Source organism: Mus pahari, chromosome 8 (assembly GCF_900095145.1).
Source record: "Mus pahari chromosome 8, PAHARI_EIJ_v1.1, whole genome shotgun sequence".
NCBI lineage: Eukaryota > Metazoa > Chordata > Mammalia > Rodentia > Muridae > Mus > Mus pahari.
The window spans coordinates 21,306,616-21,324,700 of record NC_034597.1 but is presented as its reverse complement, the minus strand read 5'-3'; the positions used below and the strand labels follow the sequence as shown (position 1 = coordinate 21,324,700).

Genomic DNA, 18,085 nt, shown 5'->3' with positions numbered 1-18,085 from the left:
AGGAGGAGGAGGAAGAGGAAGAGGAAGAGGAAGAGGAAGAGGAAGAAGAAGAAGAAGAAGAAGAAGAAGAAGAAGAAGAAGAAGAAGAAGAAGTCGTCTCTTAATTTTCCCTTTTTGCAAATTGTCATTTCAAGTACTACCACCAAGTTGAACTTTGCAGATATTGTAGGTGATCTATTTAGGAAAAATAGAAAAAAACTTATTTTTCCTGCTGGTAACCTCTTTCTTATGCCTTCTACCAGATTTAAAATATGAAGTAATTATGTGATTTTTGTTGTTGCTGTTCTGAAACACTGTTAAAACTGGCCATCACCTCTAGCCCCAGTACTTTGAGGTAGAGGTGGATGGATCTCTGTGAATTCAAAGTCAGTCTTGTTCACATAGCAAATTCCAGGTTGGACATAGTGAGGCCCTGTCTGAAAAAAATGGAAAAATAAAAGAAAGGGAGGAAGAAACAAAGAAAATTATCACAAGGTAGAGAAACAAGAGGTACGGAGAAAGCATTGGGCAAAAACTTTTAAAAGTGACTTTCCACTGCCCAACATGATAAAGGTTATCTACAAAACCCCCATAGTGGCAAGGGACGCAGATGCTTTCCCACCGAAATCAGGAGCAAGGCAAATAGATTCTACCATCACACTGGACATTACAGCTTAACCGTCAAATGGAGGAAACTCAAAAAGCACTCAGGTTGGACATGAATGCTTCTGGCCAACATGATCATCTATGTAGGAAATCTGAAAGACCTGACCATAGAGGTCCCTGGACCTAACAAGTAGCTACAGGGGGACCTCAGGAGACAAGGCCAACACAGGAGCAGCAGTCACATTCTGATATGCCAGCAGGGAGCATGGGCCACTGAAGAGAAGACACCGCTCTACTGAACTGAATGTGCCCAGTGAGCAGGAATAAATCAAAACACGTTTGCAGTTGGACATCTACCAAACCCTACAGAAAATCACCAGAGAAAAAACTAGCTACAGGGGGTGATATTCTTTATTTGTGGGTAGGGAGATTCAATATTAAAGGGATATTCAATTATTCTTTACCACTTAACTTATACATCAATGCAACCCCATTAAGTACCCCAGCAAGATTTGTAAGTATTGATAACCTGATCCAAAATGTATATGAAGACACATAAGCCAACACAACGTTCAAACAGTACGAAGTTATAGGGCTGGCACTATCTGAACTCCAGGCTTGCTGGAAGTACAATAACAGAGAGTACGCCATGGCCAAAGAAGCAGGCAGCCATCAATAGGGCAGGGCAGAGAGCAGAAGCAAGCTCAGGTAAATAGGCCAACAAAGCAGTTCGACGGGGCAGAAATGGCCCTTTCAACCGAGGGTACCAGAGCCACTGAAACACACAAGAGGGGCTAGATCTGGACATGGCTTCAAAGTTCAAAATGGATCCCAAACCCAAGTCTAAAACCCAAAGCTATAAAAAATCAAGAGTGCAACAGGAAAGCCCAATGTATGTGGGAGGAGGTAGCGGAGGGGGGGGGTACGGTGGGGAGTGGCTGGCAATGACTTCCTAAGATAGGGTGCCAAAGGCAAAAACTAAACACAAAGCTAAAAACTAAACACAAAGCTAAAAACTGGTAAACCAGATCTCACAAAAAAAAAAAAAAAAAGTCTACTAAGATACTGTCAAGAGAAAAGGACAAGCCACTGACTGCACTTGAGATGAAGGACTGTCACATAAAATATACACATCGTAAACTAAACTACTAAGTATACGTAACAAACGTCCTGATTACCAAGTGGGTCAAAGACTCTAACAGACACTTTAGCAAAGAAGATACTCACACCTGGGTCTTAAGCATTTGAAGATAAGCTGTCCAGAACATGCCACCAGTGAAGCACAATGAGAACTAAGCGAGACTCCACTGTATACTTATGGCCAGAGCAACTGCAGAAGTAGTGTAGTAGAGTCACATGAAGACCTGTGGGCATGGTGGTATATGCTTGTAATTCTAGCACCTGGGAGACTGAGGCAGGAGGACACAATTTTAAGGCCAGTATGGGCTACATAGAAGCTATCTCAGAAAAGAGAGAGAAAGGATGAAACAAGATGGGAGGGAAGGAAAGGAAAGAAGGAGAAAAAGAGGGGAAAGGAGAGGGAGAAGGGGAAGGGGGGAAGAGGAGAAGAAGGAGGGGGGAGGAGGAGGAAGAGGAGGAGGAAGAAGAGGAGGAGGAGGAGAAATCCCACATAGCAGGGAATGAACCACAGCATCTCAGATCAGGATGGATAGATCCTAAAAGTGTAGTCATCATATAAGAAAGCCTCAGGCTCTCATAGCCTGAATGAATTTTTTTTTTTCTGAATGAATTTTAAAGCATGCAATTCATATATGCGTGAAAGTTCTAGGATTTATGGAAGCAAAAACTGACAGATTTGAAGGGAAAATTGTTGAACAATAACTGAAGACTTCAATGTTCAGAGTTCAATAATGATAGATTAATAAGTTAATAGAGGGAACCCCCCCCCCGAGCTGATCAGACATAACAGATATATACCAAGCACTCAACCCAGCAACAGAAACACATTTTTCCTCAAGTGTACACAAACCAAGCTCCAGGACAGATTATAAATCTTTAAGACAGAAAACATACCAGGAATCTATTTGGACCACAGTGGAACAAAACTAGGAATCAACCTGCAGAAGAAAACTCACAAAAATATGAAGTTAATGCCTGGCAAACCCCAATGAGTCAGAGAAGAAATCACAGAGGAAGTTAGAAACACGTGAAACAAACGAAGGTGAACACATGAGACACCATGACTTATGCAACCTGGGGAAAGCAGGCTTTTCAGGCCACTCAGAGCTGCACCTTCAGAGGGAAGATCGTTATCCTGTGAACAACTAACAGCAAACCAAACCAAGGCTAGCAGAGGGAAGGAAACCCTGGAGATCTAAGCAGAGATAGAGAAAAACAATGGAGGAAATTGATGAAGATAAAAGCTGGCTTAAAGAGAAGCTGCCAAATAAGCTTTAGTGTTGTTTGTGCTCAACACTGACAGCAAGAAAACTTCTCAACTAAGAACAGAAGCAACACACTAGGGCAAGTTCTTGCCAAAACAATTACACACACACACTGAGAGAGAGAGAGACAGAGACAGAAACAGACAGACACAGAGAGAACAAAAGATTAGGCCTAAATTTTACCAAAGATTTAAAAGCAACATTGTATTAGTTACTTTATCCTTGCTGTAACAAAATGCCTGACAATAGCAACTTAAAGAAGGGTTTTTGTTTGTTTTTAACTTTGGCTCTCAGCTTGAGGGGATACAGTCTATCACAAAAGGGGCTGAGCTCAGGCAGGGGTGTGAAGTGGCTGGTCAGGTAGGCAGGGGTGTGAAGTGGCTGGTCAGGTAGGCAGGGGTGTGAAGTGGCTGGTCAGGTTGCAATTATACTTGGGCAGCAGAAAGAAATGGATGCTGGCCTGCCGATCTTTTCTTGTTCAGCCTAGGGCTGGCTTGCGACATCGACCCACCCACATTTACAGCAGGTGCTCCTGTCTCCCTGTCAAATTTCTGGAAATGTCCCCTCCAACACAACCAGAAACGTGGCCTCTGAAAGATTCTGAATCCTGTCAGGCTGTCACATTGGCTATTGAAAACTATAAAAATGTTGCTTAAAAAAAAAAAAATACCAAAAATGGTATTAAAAAAAATAGAAAAAAATTCCCACATTCATAGATTGGAAGATTTACTGTTGTCAAGATACCTGTACTGCCGATACAATGGTAGTTCCTACACAACTTCTACCGCATGTCAATGGCATTTCTTTTTTGCTGTAGAAAACCTCATTTGGGGGGTTAGTGAGATAGCTACAGGTAAAGGTGCTTACTACCAAGCCCAACAACACAAGTTTGAGCCCAGGATCTACATGTGGAAAACAGAGAAGTGACTCCCACAAGTTGTCCTCTAACCTTCACATGAACACAGTGGTACATGCACATACGTGAAAGAATTAAAAAAAAATAATAAAGAAGGGAAAAAAAAGATTCATTTAAGAAATTATATGGGATCTCAAGGGACTCCAAGCAGAAACTGCTAGCATTCTGTCTAGACTCCACCCCATAATCACCTGGCAACAGCCAGGTATGCTCCTCCCCACAGTTACCTGGCAACAGCCAGCTAGACCTGGCCCACTATGAAAGGGGTTGCTTGGCCCCTCCTCCCTCTCTTGATCTCTTGCTTCTCTCCTGGTCTCCATTCCCATTCCCTTCCCTTCCCCCTCGCTCCACAAGTTCATGGCCATGGCCAGCCTCTACTTCTCTACTCTCTCCTTCTCTCTGCCTTTCTCTGCCTCTACTACCCTCTTAACTCCCCTCCCCATGCCCTGAATAAACTCTATTCTATACTATTCCATCATATGTCTGGGCCCTCAGGGGGAAGGGATGCCTTGGCATGGGCCCACCAAGGTGCCCCCTTCCCCTACACTTCGCCATACCCCATAGAACACATCTTATACTTCTTTATCTTTTTATATACACATCAGAAACACAACAACAAAAACACCAAACCAAAACCCCAGGAAGAATAACAAAACTAGAAGACTCATAGTTCTGGATTTTAAAATTACTGCAACCCCAATAGTCACAAAAACTGCCGTGGTGTCAGAAGACATTTGAACTAATGCAAAAATGCAGAAATGAGTCCTTGCATAGATGGCCCAACGGGTTTCCAACCGCAGCCTAAATCATTCAAAGAGGAAACAGAGGTCTTCTTGGCCCTCTGGAAAGGAAGCCGCAGGCTAGAGCTTGAATTTGTACCTTTGCTTTCGCCACAGTCAAAAATCAGCTCAAGAAGCTGGGGAGATGTTCAGTCAGGAATGTGGCTGCTGTGCCAGCCTGAGGATCTGAGTTGAGACCCCCAGGACCTATGTAAAAGGCCATGTGGAGGGGGTCTGGGGGGATGGTTCAAGTAAGTAAAGTGCTTACTACAACTGTTAGAACCTGAACTCGAGTCTGGAGAACCCATGTAAGAACTGGCCTTGGCCACACACAGGGCTGTGACCCAGAGCTATGGAACGTGGAGAAAGGTTTGTGGGACTCTGCTGAGCACCCTCCCTCCTAGCTCTTGGTTACCTTTTTCAGGGAGAAAGGTGAAGAGTGATGTTCATATTCAGTGAGTGACCATGAGCACACATGTGCTTACACACACATACACACAGACATACGTGGCACTGCATGTATGTGATCTCACTGCTGGGAAGCCAGAAATAGGAGGGTCCCTGGGACGCAATGGCAAACCAGCCCAGCTGAATCAGGAGCTCTATGCTCAATAAGAAACCCTAGCTCAAACATTAGAATCAGATGAGGTGGCACATGCCTTTAATTCTAGCACTCAGGCCGGGTGGTGGTGGTGCATGCCTTTAATCCCAGCACTTGGGAGGCAGAGGCAGGTGGATTTCTGAGTTTGAGGCCAGCCTGGTCCACAGAGTGAGTTCCAGCACAGCCAGGGCTACACAGAAAAACCCTGTCTCAAAATAAATAAATAAATAAATAATTCTAGCACTCAGGATGTAGAGGGCAGGCAGAGCTCTTGAGTTAGGAGTAGCCTATGTAAATAAATAAATAAGATGCAGAGTTATAGAAGACACCCGATACTGACCTCTGATCTCATGCATGCACAGCCACACACATGTGCACACACATGAACATGCACATGTGAATATACCACATACACACACATTCATTTAAAAAAAAAAAAAAAACTCTGATGAAAACGTGGGGGAAATCCTCATGACATTAGATTTGGAAATAGTGTCTCAGATGCCATACCAAAATTACAGGTAATAAAAGAAATAAATAGATGAATTTCAGTTCCACCAATGCTAACACTTTTGCACATCGGAGGGCACTAGCAAGAATGAAAACACAAGCCGGGTATGGTGGAAACAGGTCACTGTGTGAGGCCGACCTGATCTATGTAGAGGTCCAGGGCTACACTGCAAGACGCTGTTTCCAAAAACAAAATCCAAGCGAAATGGCAACTCCACCGAGTAGAAAGCACCTGCCAGCATCATGTGCTCATGTTCCACAAGGTCCTAATATCCAGGATGCACAGTGGACTCTGGAACTTAACAATAGCGAAATCCATACAAGGTCCTAATATCCAGGATGCACAGTGGACTCTGGAACTTAACAATAGCGAAATCCTGATGGACACAGACAGAAGACTCTTAAGTAGACAGGCTTTCCAAAGAAGATGTAATGGAGCACAGAGAGATGCATAAGCCCCCACCAGTCATTAGAGAAAGGCAAATCAAAGCCACAAAGAAATACCAGCTTGTACGCATCGTTACGCCTGGAATGGAAACCAATGGGAAATAGCAGGAGTTGCCAAGGATGTCCAGAAGTTGACAGCCTTTGTACACTGCTGTGAAAGAGTGAAGTGTTAGCCACTGGGGATACAAGCTGGAAGATGTTCAAAAAGTTAAAAGAGTTACTACATGGTCCAGTAATCCTACCCTGTAGGTATTCCCAGAAGGGATGAAAGGCAGACTCCCCCTGGCAATGCCTGGCAATGCCACACTGGGACTGTGGCCACTCTAATCACAATAGCCAGGTGGGAAGGTGCCGACCTTCGTGTTCTGATGAACAGATAAGCAAAATGGGGCACATAAAGACAATGGACTCGTATTCATCTTATTCATCTTTAGAAAGGAATGGAATCTGAAAAAAACTAAATCGTAACTGAAACGTGAAGCCATTATGATAAGTGAAATAGACCAGATACCTAAGAGTAGGTCAATCTGTATGCAGAGAAAAAGGATTAGGCATTGCCGGGGACAAGGGGGAAAACTGTTTAATAGGGGAGCGAAGCTTCCATCTGGTTGGCTGATGAACTGTGGAAATGTCCAGTGGTGGTAAAGTAACACAGTAAACTTAAAAGTGATTAAAGCCACACCTACCCCTCACCAAACCAACAAACAAAAACAAAAACCAAACCAAACCAATAAAACAAACGCAGACCCCCACAATCCCTGTGGGCGGGTGCTGTAAAGTGACTGTTACTTGGATAAGCAAGGTCTAAAGATTTCAGGATACTGCTGGACTCACTGGCCCAAGGACGGCGGCCCCAGGCTGGCTTAGAGTACACAGCCGAGCGCTGCCATAAAGACATCAAACAGCTGAATCAAACCATCTAGTCAAACCAACAGATCTGAGGACAGCGGTTTCTCTGAGTAGCAGATGTACCCCAAGCTTCCAATCTGCATCCGCTGGGTTTTATTTCCTGATCCAGGCAACCAGTCCCAATGCCTGAGACTAAGGACAGTGTGAGGAGCCTTTCTCCAGGAGGTGTGGCCTGCTGAGGCGACGAGGAGACAGAGCTTTCCTCTCAGAATTCAGTTTCCCTTTCTTTCCTTTGCCCCTCGCATTGCAGAACCATATCCCTCTGCCACCTGCAAGTCCTCAACTGCTCTACCATGACACCCTTGCCACCAACTCAGGTTAGTTAGGGTCTGGTCTGCATGTGGTATACAGATCAAATACAGAGAGGACATTAAATGGAGAATCCCAAACCCAGGGCCACCACCCCCTGCTATTTTGCTGTTGCGGTTGCTATCACTGGCCTCTAAGACTTTGCATCTGGCAGCTGAAATCGGGCATCGCAAAGTATGTGCAACTTCGTGGTGAGAACATTCGGGTTGCTTGTGGTTTTAAGTCCGTGACCAGCCACACACGTCTGGCAATTTTGGGGGTGGTGTTAAGTTATAAAGGAACTGGAGCCAGAACACGGGGCTTACCCACAATTCCAGGAGACAGTCTCTTACTTGGGTACAATCTGTCTTTGGAGCTGTGCAGCTGGAACTCTGGAAACCATCTGAAAGACCTTTTGAACAGGGCTCTTAATGGCATCCCCTTTCGTGTGTGTGTGTGTGTGTGTGTGTGTGTTTGTGTGTGTTTGTGTGTGTGTGTGTGTTTGTGTTTGTGTGTGTACGTGTGTGTGTGTGTGTGTGTGTGTGTGTGTGTGTGTGCCCAAATAGTCTCCCAGTACATAACAAGTACATACTATACTAGGGTCAGACCCATGGACCCCAGAGCTCCTGGTTTGCAGTCATCCAAAAAGAAAAGAGCTGGCTCTGAAGAATGCTGGGCACACTCAGCCATGCCCATAACCTAGCCAAGCATAGGGTTGTTTCAGCCTGAGGAATTTGGGCTCCTTGACAAATCTGGATTTGTCTGCTCTGGGTCTAGTTGGGGAGCAGTAAGTCTTTCCAGGAGATAATGGGCACACTGGGATCTTGAGGTCCTGGGTCTCAGGCACCTCACTTCCAGGAGTTGAAAAGGAACAGCTAGACCAAAAGCACCAGAGCTCGGTCCTGGGTCATTAACACCACAGAGAAACTATGACCTCAAAACTTACCAGCAGGGCTCTGCTTACTAAGAAGTGTGTCCATCTATACAAAAGGGTCCTGTGACCCATTTAAATAGTGACTGCATGGCCCCAGCACCTTAGACAGGCTCAAGTAGACCTGAGTCCAGAGCTCAGCGACTCAAGGGTTTCAAGGCCCAGAAAAGTCGCTCCCAAGGGAGTCCCAGCACTGTTCAAGGCTATTTGTCCTTCAAACCTGTCATTGCTCCTAAGACACAGATCCTCAGGGCAGCAACTAAGCCCATGTTGGAAGCCACAGTCACCCACGCCAAACTGCGGAGTCATTCTCAGAACTCGAGGATTGGGGTAGATCAAATGAACTTTGTCACCTGGCCTTCTAGTGCAGGTTTTGATTAGCAGTTTCCAGAGGACCCAGATGAGGGTGCCAACTGAGAGTGGATTTGTGCCAAGAGGAAGAGCCTCTACGTCATCATGCAGGAGCACCATACCATGCATTGAACTGACCAGAGACACATTTGCCTGTGCCGAGCACTGGGCATGGGGTATGCCATTAAGTCCCCCAGAGGGACAAGGGATGCAGGGATCTTCACACTTACTACCTGAAGAGAAGCAAAAGCCCCAAGAAATCGAGTCAGAAGATTACCCGCCCCCACCACAGTCCCTACCAACTAAGCTGCATTGAGGCAGCCAAAAGGTAACAATCTGGACATGGGCTGGGCATGAGGCGCCAACACCCATGCCAGAGCCAAGGAGGTCAAAGAGTTGGCAAAGGTTTGGCTGCTTTTCTACCGCCCAGCAGATCCTGGCTGGTGGCACCACTACCTCATCGCCAGACCTATAGTGTTTCTGGGTAAGTGCAGGGGCAGCCCAGCTTGGAGTCTCAAGCTCAGAGCTGAGACTTATGGTCCTAGTGGTTCTAATAGGGATCTCACTGTCACCTCCATCTCTGGCAACCCAACTCCCTAAAAGACCAGGAAGCGCTTCCTAGTGGCCTCAGAGTCCCTGTTGTTCCTAAGCCTGCCCGGCTGGTCTCTGTCTGATTCCCACCCGGTCCCGGGCTGCTCCTTAGTTCCAAGATCACGTGCTCGACCCCGACATGCATTGCTCTTTCCTCCAGGTACTTGTTCTCAGTTTCTGTTCAACTGGATCACTCCTCGCTGTCCTCTGGCCTCACTCAAATATCAGCTTTGTAGAGAAGCCTTAGTCTATACTGACCATGTTCACCGGGGACTTTGCTGAGTCCCACTTTCCATATGCCCAGCCTAGCTTAGAGGCTGCACTCTGTAATACTGGCTGCAGAGAGGCACTCACTCAAGGAAGGATCTGCACATGGCCTATAGCCCATTTTTCCTGGCTGTCTGAGATATTGGCGCCAAGCCTACGCATCTGTGCTATGACAGACAGGAAAGCACCAGGCAGTAGGGACCCAGGAAGTTCTAGATCATAACCTGCTCATGGCTACCTAGACATACACAGATCAAAGCTACTCTAACATGTTCTTCACTGCGTATCCTGGGCACCCTAATTAATGCCAGTGGGGTTCATGGAGAATTTGAGGTCAGCTTATGTAGGCTACGTAAATAAATGTCTTGGCAAATGAGAAGAATTAAATGTTAACAAAACTTAAGACACTCTCTTCAAAAATCTACTTCCTGCCCTTTTCTTATATCATTGACATAGGACCATAGTTCTCTTAAACTCAAATTTATCTTCCTAAAACTCTCTCTCTCCACAGTCACGTAGCAGACAGCTGTGGCCGAGAGTCTCATCCCCCACAGTAGTGAGTTACTCAGCCTCTGAGAGAAGATGTCCGGACACAGAGAACAAGGCTGCGTCCTCTTGTCCCCAGTAGCACAGACAGCATACTCTCTGGTTCTGTTGGTGAAAACACTGTGGATGGGACAAAATGGGGTAAGGGAAATTCCCTACCCCAAAATAAGGGCCATAAAACGGCACCAATCTCTCACACCAATAAAGTCCGTTCTTGCCATTCTGAACGGCGTCTGCTCTTTCATTGTCCACGTCCACTTATTTTGTACACAGAGCAGAGGCGGCCAAGAAAACCCTTGAGAGCTGGGGATCTTCAAGGATGATGTCACATGTCCTAGGGCCTTTGCCCTTGGAGCATGACCTGAGCCAGTGCTTCCCAGCTGGACACCTACATGCTGACGACTTCAGAGGCAGATAGATGCTCCCTGCCTTGACACTTCTTGGACTGAATGCCACCATCTCCCATCTCCCTCCCATAGCACCTGCTCCAGTTCAGGTGACACACTGGCTTCTGTATTCAAGAATCTGCTCTCTGTGCCCATCCCTGCTCTCTAGTTGATCTCCACGGTGGTCGTCATCAGAAGCAGAAGAGCAGGTGGGGAGCCCTGGGGAGCTAACTTGGGCTACAAGTCCACTTGCCTTTTCCAGTGTGAATGTGAACTGTCTACAATGGGCTCATGCGTCTGAACACTAGGTCCCCGGCAGCCTTAGGAGGTTGTGAAACCTTTGGGATAGGCAGACATGACTGGGCAATAGGTTACTGGGTATGAACCATGAGGTTATAGCCCAGCCCCACTGTGCCTGATGGCATCTTTTGTTGGCAACTTGCACAAAGCCATTGTTACAAGCTCTAGTATCCAGTAATTGACCCCCTCGGCCATCCTGCCTTCCCACTGTAACAGACTACGGATCAAAACACTCGAAGGCTGTTTCTATTGGGAATTTGGTCACAGTCATGAGAAAAGCAGCCATTATACTGCAAACCAGGGGATATATTGTTCCTGTGTTGGGGAGTGGAAGGGTTAACCTGCCACTTCTTTCCCTTGAAGTCTTATTCGGGGACAGTGATTGCCCAAGGTGTATTGAGAAGATAAGATGCCCAGCCTGGTCTACAGAGTGAGTTCCAGGACAGCCAGGGATATACAGAGAAACCCTGTCTCGAAAAACCAATTTAAAAAAAAAAAAAAAAAAAAAAGATAGGCTGCAATAATAAGGTTAATGCTGGGTGTTCTCCCAGAGGTAAGAGACCGGCAGAAGGGGATGGAAGAAGCTCAGGTTGGCTCAAGGATGGTGTTCTCCAGGTAGGGGCTGTGCTCTGCTGTGCTGTACATGGGTGAATGGACAGAACAGCCAAGAGGACCTCAGAGCAGATGGGGACTTGGTACAGTGGCTCCAGCTGAGCAAGCGTAGGTCTCGGTGTCTGGGCTCTTGTGCAATAACAGGGTGACAAGAGCAAAATGAACGACTCCTCAGGGGGATCTTGCGATGGGCCCAGCACAGGCGTCAGAGCTGCAAAAAGACTGGCAGCCTGGTGGGCTTGAGTTATCAAGTTGCGCCCAGCAGGGACCAGCATGGAGATGGGAGGTTGTTTAATTTACCAACAGCAATGATCCCTCATTGCCTAAGGCTGTCGGAAGCAGGTAGAGAGTAAGACATGCTATAAAAGTAGGAAGGGGTGGGCGTGGTAGCCATGGTACGGAGGAGCATTGACTTCTAAGTGATGTGCATCCACTTCTGTCGACGCCACAGACCCTGTCTGCTCAGGCTCCACAGCTCCTTCCCTAGAAGCCACTCTACCATGTCCTAACAATGTCCTCACCGTGCCACTGCTCTCCCCACCACATTCTCTACAGTGGCCGCTGGAGTGTCCCGAGAAGAATGAGGGGTTCCTGGGACCAGAAGTAGGAAAAGAAACAGGTTAAGGGTCAGCTTGGACCTCACCAAGGTGACATCATGCGAAGGAGATGACTGAGAGGCAAGGACTCCTCTCCCCATCTGGGGAGAGAGTCTAAACAGAAGGCTGCAATGCCACCTGGAAATACCCTGCCTAAAATACTGTGATGCTAATTAGCACCACAGCTGGGGTGACATCGCGTTGTCAGATACGCCCATCATGCATTGCCCAGCAAGCACAGAAGATAAAGAAAACAGAGGACATTTAAGGGCTTCAGTGCACAAAATCCATGTGGGGAAATCACACACATTTCTTAAAAATAAAATCAAATAAACAAACGTGGGGGTGGGGGAGGGCAGGGTAGGAGCCGATCTGCAGTTTGTGAGAGAAGTAAGAGGTAGGCATGCTTGTGTCTGGCTCTTAGCTAGATCCTGGAGACTAGAACTCAGCTCTGAGGAAGATAAGAAACCCTCGTCTGTCAAATGTGACGTGGAGTAGTCTTGCGGGATGCTCGTGAACACTTTTTCAGAAATAAAAAAAAAAAGTCAGAAAAAAACTATTCACATGTCTTTATTTCCTCAATACTGTGTTTACATGACATTTACATTGCAGATTATGAATTTTGTAAAGAGCACACAAAGACTAGAATGAAAGGAAAAAAAAAACAAGACAGGGTTCCCCACAGGTGCTAGGAGGGCAGGAAACTCAAACAAGGGGACAGACCAGGAGTTCCCACCTCAGTTCCTCTAGCTAGATTTGCATATGCTTTCAAATTTCCATTGCAGGGAGGATTTCAACCACAGCTGACTGAGAATCTCAATTACCACCCACAAGGGAGGGACAGAAAGCACAGAGGCAGAGGCCTGGTCCAGGCTGGAGGACAAGCTGAAGGCACTGAACTGACCCTGCTCACTCTTTCCAGAGCCTGAGGCCTTCTGTAGACACTTTGCTGTCTTTTCAAATTAGAAATTTTCTCAGTTAGCCCTCACCTCACATTGGAAGTAACTGGATGCAGTGCAGTCTCTACTGGGACGGCCCGCACACTATCCTGATTTTTCTGTGAAAGATAAGTCCAGAGGGAAGGCAAAGTTGAGGAACTTCTTCAGGTATCTGGTTCAGTGACCTTACCTCTTGCCTTGCCACGGACGGGGCTTTGTGTGGCTTGCTTTATTACTGGGGCTGATTTTCAGTGTGTTTTAAGATCGGCCCACGAGAAATTAAAAGAATCTGAAAATAAGTAAGTGAATACCTACTCATTCACCACAGGAAGTTCCAGCAGGTTAGAAACTGCACCCTGAATGCTGGAGCCTCTCCAAACCCGTTAGTTCTGTCCATCAGAGACGTCCGTCTTTCTAGCACTTCATTAAGAATCAACAGAAGGCAGCAGACACTGTGGAAATGACCCTTACTACAAGGGACTCATACCCCCTTGGGCTCGCAGGACAATTAAATTAAGGCAGGATGAAAACCTGGCTTCTCTGCCTTCCAGTGTGCGCCATGTTTACTTCAGGTCCTGCTCCTTCTTGACTGGGCAGAGGTATGTAAAGGACTGAGGTGTGTCCACCTACCTAGCATAGCCGGTTGCCCTGAAGACTGAGGCAGAGAGAGAAGTTAGTTAGCCTGGATGCCACCAACAGCAGAACCAACCAGGGCAGAGCAACCCTAGAGGAGGGCAATTGTCCCTGGGTGAGGAGGCCATTGTCCCTGGGTGAGGAGGCCATTGTCCCTGGGTGAGGCCATGATCCGGATCACTTCGCTGTCCCCTCAAGCAATAAAGGCTTCTTCAGACCATCAGCAGAATCAGAAGAGACACTAACAAACTAGATCACACCTCAGTCAGGACTGTTTGCTTCCACCCCTGCCCCACTCTTTTTTTCTTTAAAATGTTTTATTTGTTCCTCTACAGCAGAAATCGGGTGGTAGGATATGTCTGTGCACAGCGCATGCCCACAGAATGGGTCTCAGATCTCATCTTTTCTAATGCAGGCTTCTTGTTGCAACCTTTCTCCAGGGTTTTCCAAATCCAACACAAACACTTCTGTTTTCTCCATCACCGCTGCCTCCTAAGATGGGCTTTCCTTTCTAGGTTACAGCCTTCTTGTCCTCAGTAACCATATAGATGCATCCTGACAGGTTGGGGAGTCACTGGGCTCTTTACCCATTCTTCCCAATGTGGCCACATGGATTCAACTGCCACTCTCGGCTTTCACCTCTCCTCATCTCTAACTGGCATACAGGGATGCATACATGGCTTAGTCTAGCCGGCTGGAGCCAGGGTGATGCCCTAAAACTCTTACATTACATTTCATTACATTACATTAGAAAGGGTTACATTAAGAGCAAAAGTTCCATAAAGCCTACATGGTCTGAAGCCCATGTTCACCTGCATACTATCTTCCATTGCGTATCGAGCCACCACCAACTCCAGTGGCAGCGGGATGTGGGTCCATGATACCTACCCTGCTCCAGGCCCTTCACAGCTGTGATCAGGCCCCCAATGTACATACGTGCCATGCCCCCTTCTAAACTTCTGAATCTTTAGCCACAGGAGGTCCCAAGGCAGCCAAGGGAGAGCAGCTTAAAGGTATCCGACTACTTCACCGTAGTAAACGAAAACTGCTATCACTAACCTCATGGCAGAAACAAAACACGTTAGAGGTCACTTAGCTCCCACAGCCTCGGGTTCTAGAATACACTCCTGAACATGGAGGTGCTGTTCCCCCTCGGGGAGGGAGGGGGGTGTCATGCAAAATAAAGGCACAAATACCAACTTATAAAATAAATGCACTTGTATATGTCTTACACACATTGGGGTTCCACGTTCAAGTCTGATACTTCAGAAAAGTGAGAAAACTGCTGGTCGAGATCCTTGAGACGGTTATAGTTCAACCACACTCAGGAGGCAGCTTCTATGGGACTCAGTTTCCTGACTTATAAAACTGGAAATGGGGCTGGAGAGAAGGTGCAGTGGCTCAGAGCATTTACTCTTCTTGTAGAGGACCTGGATTCAGGTCCCAGCATCCACATGGTGGCTCACAACCACACGGAGCTCCCGTTCCAGGGGGAACCAGTGCTCTCTCTTCTGGCCTCCATAGGCACCAGGCATGCATGCAGTGCATATAAATACAGGCGGGGAAAATCTCATACACACAAAACAAAGAATAAGTAAGTCTTTAGAATGGAAACAGCTCTCTACTTCATAGTTTCTTGTTTTTATGAGGGGAAAGGGAAAATATGTAGAGCGTAGTGGCGCATACCTGCAACCCCACCACCTAGGAGGTAGAGGCTAAGGCAGGGGATTCATGATTTTGAGACATTAGGGTGGGGGGGATAGTAAATCTAAAATATTCAAAAAATGCAAAGCTCAAAGCCCAAGGAGATTTCCCCTGGTTTACGGATTGTGGCCTGAACCCCGAGCCTCTCCTTAACCTCATCCTTGTCGCTGTGCCCTCTTCCACGACATATAGAACGGGACCCTTCAACTAAGACCAATAATAAGATCAATTCCTGGTTAACCTAACTATTGCTACCAAACCCCAGATCATCCGACCTTCTCTCCCCACCACGGTGCTGGCCGCCTTTCCTTGCACCCCCACGGGGCTGACTCCCATCTATAATGAGGCTCTGAGAGTAGACAGTGGCTTCCCCATTTCTCCTGCGGTCTATACTTTCTGACACGGCGCCATTATGATAATATAAACACGTAAATCAACACAAGCGCCCGTGGGACAGAGGTCGCATGCCAGAGGTCATGCCCTCACGTGGTTTCACCTCCCGGATTGGCTGGGGTAGCATTAACCCTGAACTATAACCATGGCTGAGTCTGGGGTTTTCCTATGCCCCTTGTACTGGGCAAAGGACAGATGGAGTTCTATTATGCCCAGGCTCAAGATCAAGGACTGGCAAGCCCTGGGTGACTCTCAGGGTTTCTGGCTCCAAGATAGCATTAAATTAGGCATGGCTGAGTCCAAGCGGCTAGAGAGGAACAGAGGGCAGAGGCAGTCCCCGAAGCAGGAATGCTTCCAGTGGCTGCTATCCCAGGCAGGGCTGGCCAAAGAGCCCTGGCAGGCAGCTGGCATTCGCCAGAACCGGCTCCCTCCTCACAAGACAATGAGTCCACTGTTAACTGCCCGGAGACTTGATTAATATTTGCAAAAAAACAAAGTGGAAAATTCCACCTGTGTGGGTGGGAGCTAGACTCTGGGCATGTCAACAACCCTCAGGGCCTGTTCTCTCCAGGACGGGTAGAGCAGAGTAACAAAACTTATGTATGGGCCTGAGGGAATTTTTCCATTTGAGGACATGGATGTATTAGAATATTAAAAAAATTAACTGTCTTGTCGCCCCTGCTCAAAATCTACGCAACAAATTTAAACCCTTCAACTCGAGTCCCTCTGACTCTGGTTTCTTCCGAGTCTTTTGCCGGCTCTGCTAGAGTGACAGGTAATGTTAATTCCACAGGGAAACTGAGGTAGCAAGAGACCAAGAGCTCTGGCCATGGCCAAGTGATAGCAAGTAAGTCATAGAGCCAGGAAACCTGGAGGCTTGGAGTCTCAGCTGCAGTGGCCACACACAGACCTGCTGGAAGTCGGGGGATAGACAGAGTCATCCTCCAGGCTCTGGACCGGCCACACTAGGACCTTCTCCTACAGGATGGAAGAAAGCCAAGGCAATCGTCCAGGTGTACAGGCTCAGGCATGGCCTTGGGGGGAGGCGAGTGCTCATTCATTCATTTGTTCTGGGATTTAATGAGCAGCCGTCAAGCCCCTGGACGTGAAGGCTCGCAGTGCTCTTGTAGCCCTGCAGACAGAATGCATGACAGGCAGCACGTGGGGACTCTGAGGATTGCTTCCTTCAGATTCCAGACACCTCTTCACTATGATGGCGCGCTCATTTAATTGTACAGGAAAGGAAACTGAGGCTCTGAGGAGAGTGGCGGCTTGCCATACACCCATGGGAAGTGGCTAAGCCTTCTTTACTTCTGTGGCCCTGCCTCTGATGACCAGGCTTAGGCATCTAAGCAGATGGATCCGCTCCAGCTGGTCATCTTAGAGGCCGAATGTTCAATCAACTTGGATCACTCTGGGGTAAGGAAGGCACTTGTGGCAGGTTAGAGAGTCCTGAAGACAGGCAGGTACAGCCTCTTGGCCCAGATATAACCCCATCTGTAGCTGCAGGGCCTTGCTTACATTTCCTGTCACTGCACATGGGCTGCAGGTACATGCCCCTGGCTCAGAGACAGGGCAGTGTCATCTCTAAGCCTGTCATCACTGGCCTTGGAGGTGGGTTGGTGGCTCTTCTCAGGCAGTGTTTGGAGGCTGTCCTGGCATCCTTGCCTGAGAATTCTCCCCTATCTTCCGCCCCTTCCTACCCGCTTCACCCAACTCTTCCTTTCTCCTTTGCCACCAGATTCTTCTCCTGGATAAGAAACCCAGCTGCCCTGAGCCATTTCTCCAAACAAGCCAATTCACTACCCAATTCCTTACGTTTGTCCCCCCCCCCCCCTTGCCAAGGTCAGGAGAGGTAGCTCCGGTTTCTGTGTGCATGTGACGTCAAGAACTTTCCTGCTAGAGCTGAAACACCTCCTACCCGCCTTTTTGTCTCAGGGGCCAAGAAATGGCTGACTTGTCCCCGGACCTGACCTCTCTACCCCTGCTGTCCCAGAGCCCTTGCCTTTTGCCTTGAGCTGACTACAGCAGGGCATGTTCTGCCAGAGCAGCTCCAAGCCTGCCCAGGGACTGGCACTCAGCTACTCGCCGAGTGAACATGTGTTGGCAATCGGCTGTGACTTGCTCAGCTGAGAGGGAGTGCTCTCCTAACTTGCTCTGCACAGCCCCACGGGCTGTTTTTCAAAAGTGAAGACTGATTGTTATCTAAACATCTGCCTGGCTCCTCAGCCCCATGGGGCAAAGTTCTCAGGTGGAAACTGGAAAACAAGGCCATCTTCATTTTGTCTTCCCATCAGGGCAGGTACTCTGGCCTTGAAATGTTCCTGTCAGTGCTCAGCTCCCATGCCAAGAGCATGCACCTTTGCACCCTGGTAGCAGGCAAGTGTTTACCGGCCA

The 18,085-nt window shown here is 47.6% G+C and overlaps 1 protein-coding gene across 2 annotated transcripts in view; it reads right to left on the bottom strand.

Annotated features, from left to right (window-relative positions):
• The window catches only part of Chdh (choline dehydrogenase), a 32,947-nt gene that overhangs the window by 13,664 nt on the left and 1,198 nt on the right, over positions 1-18,085 (bottom strand). The window lies entirely within an intron of this gene.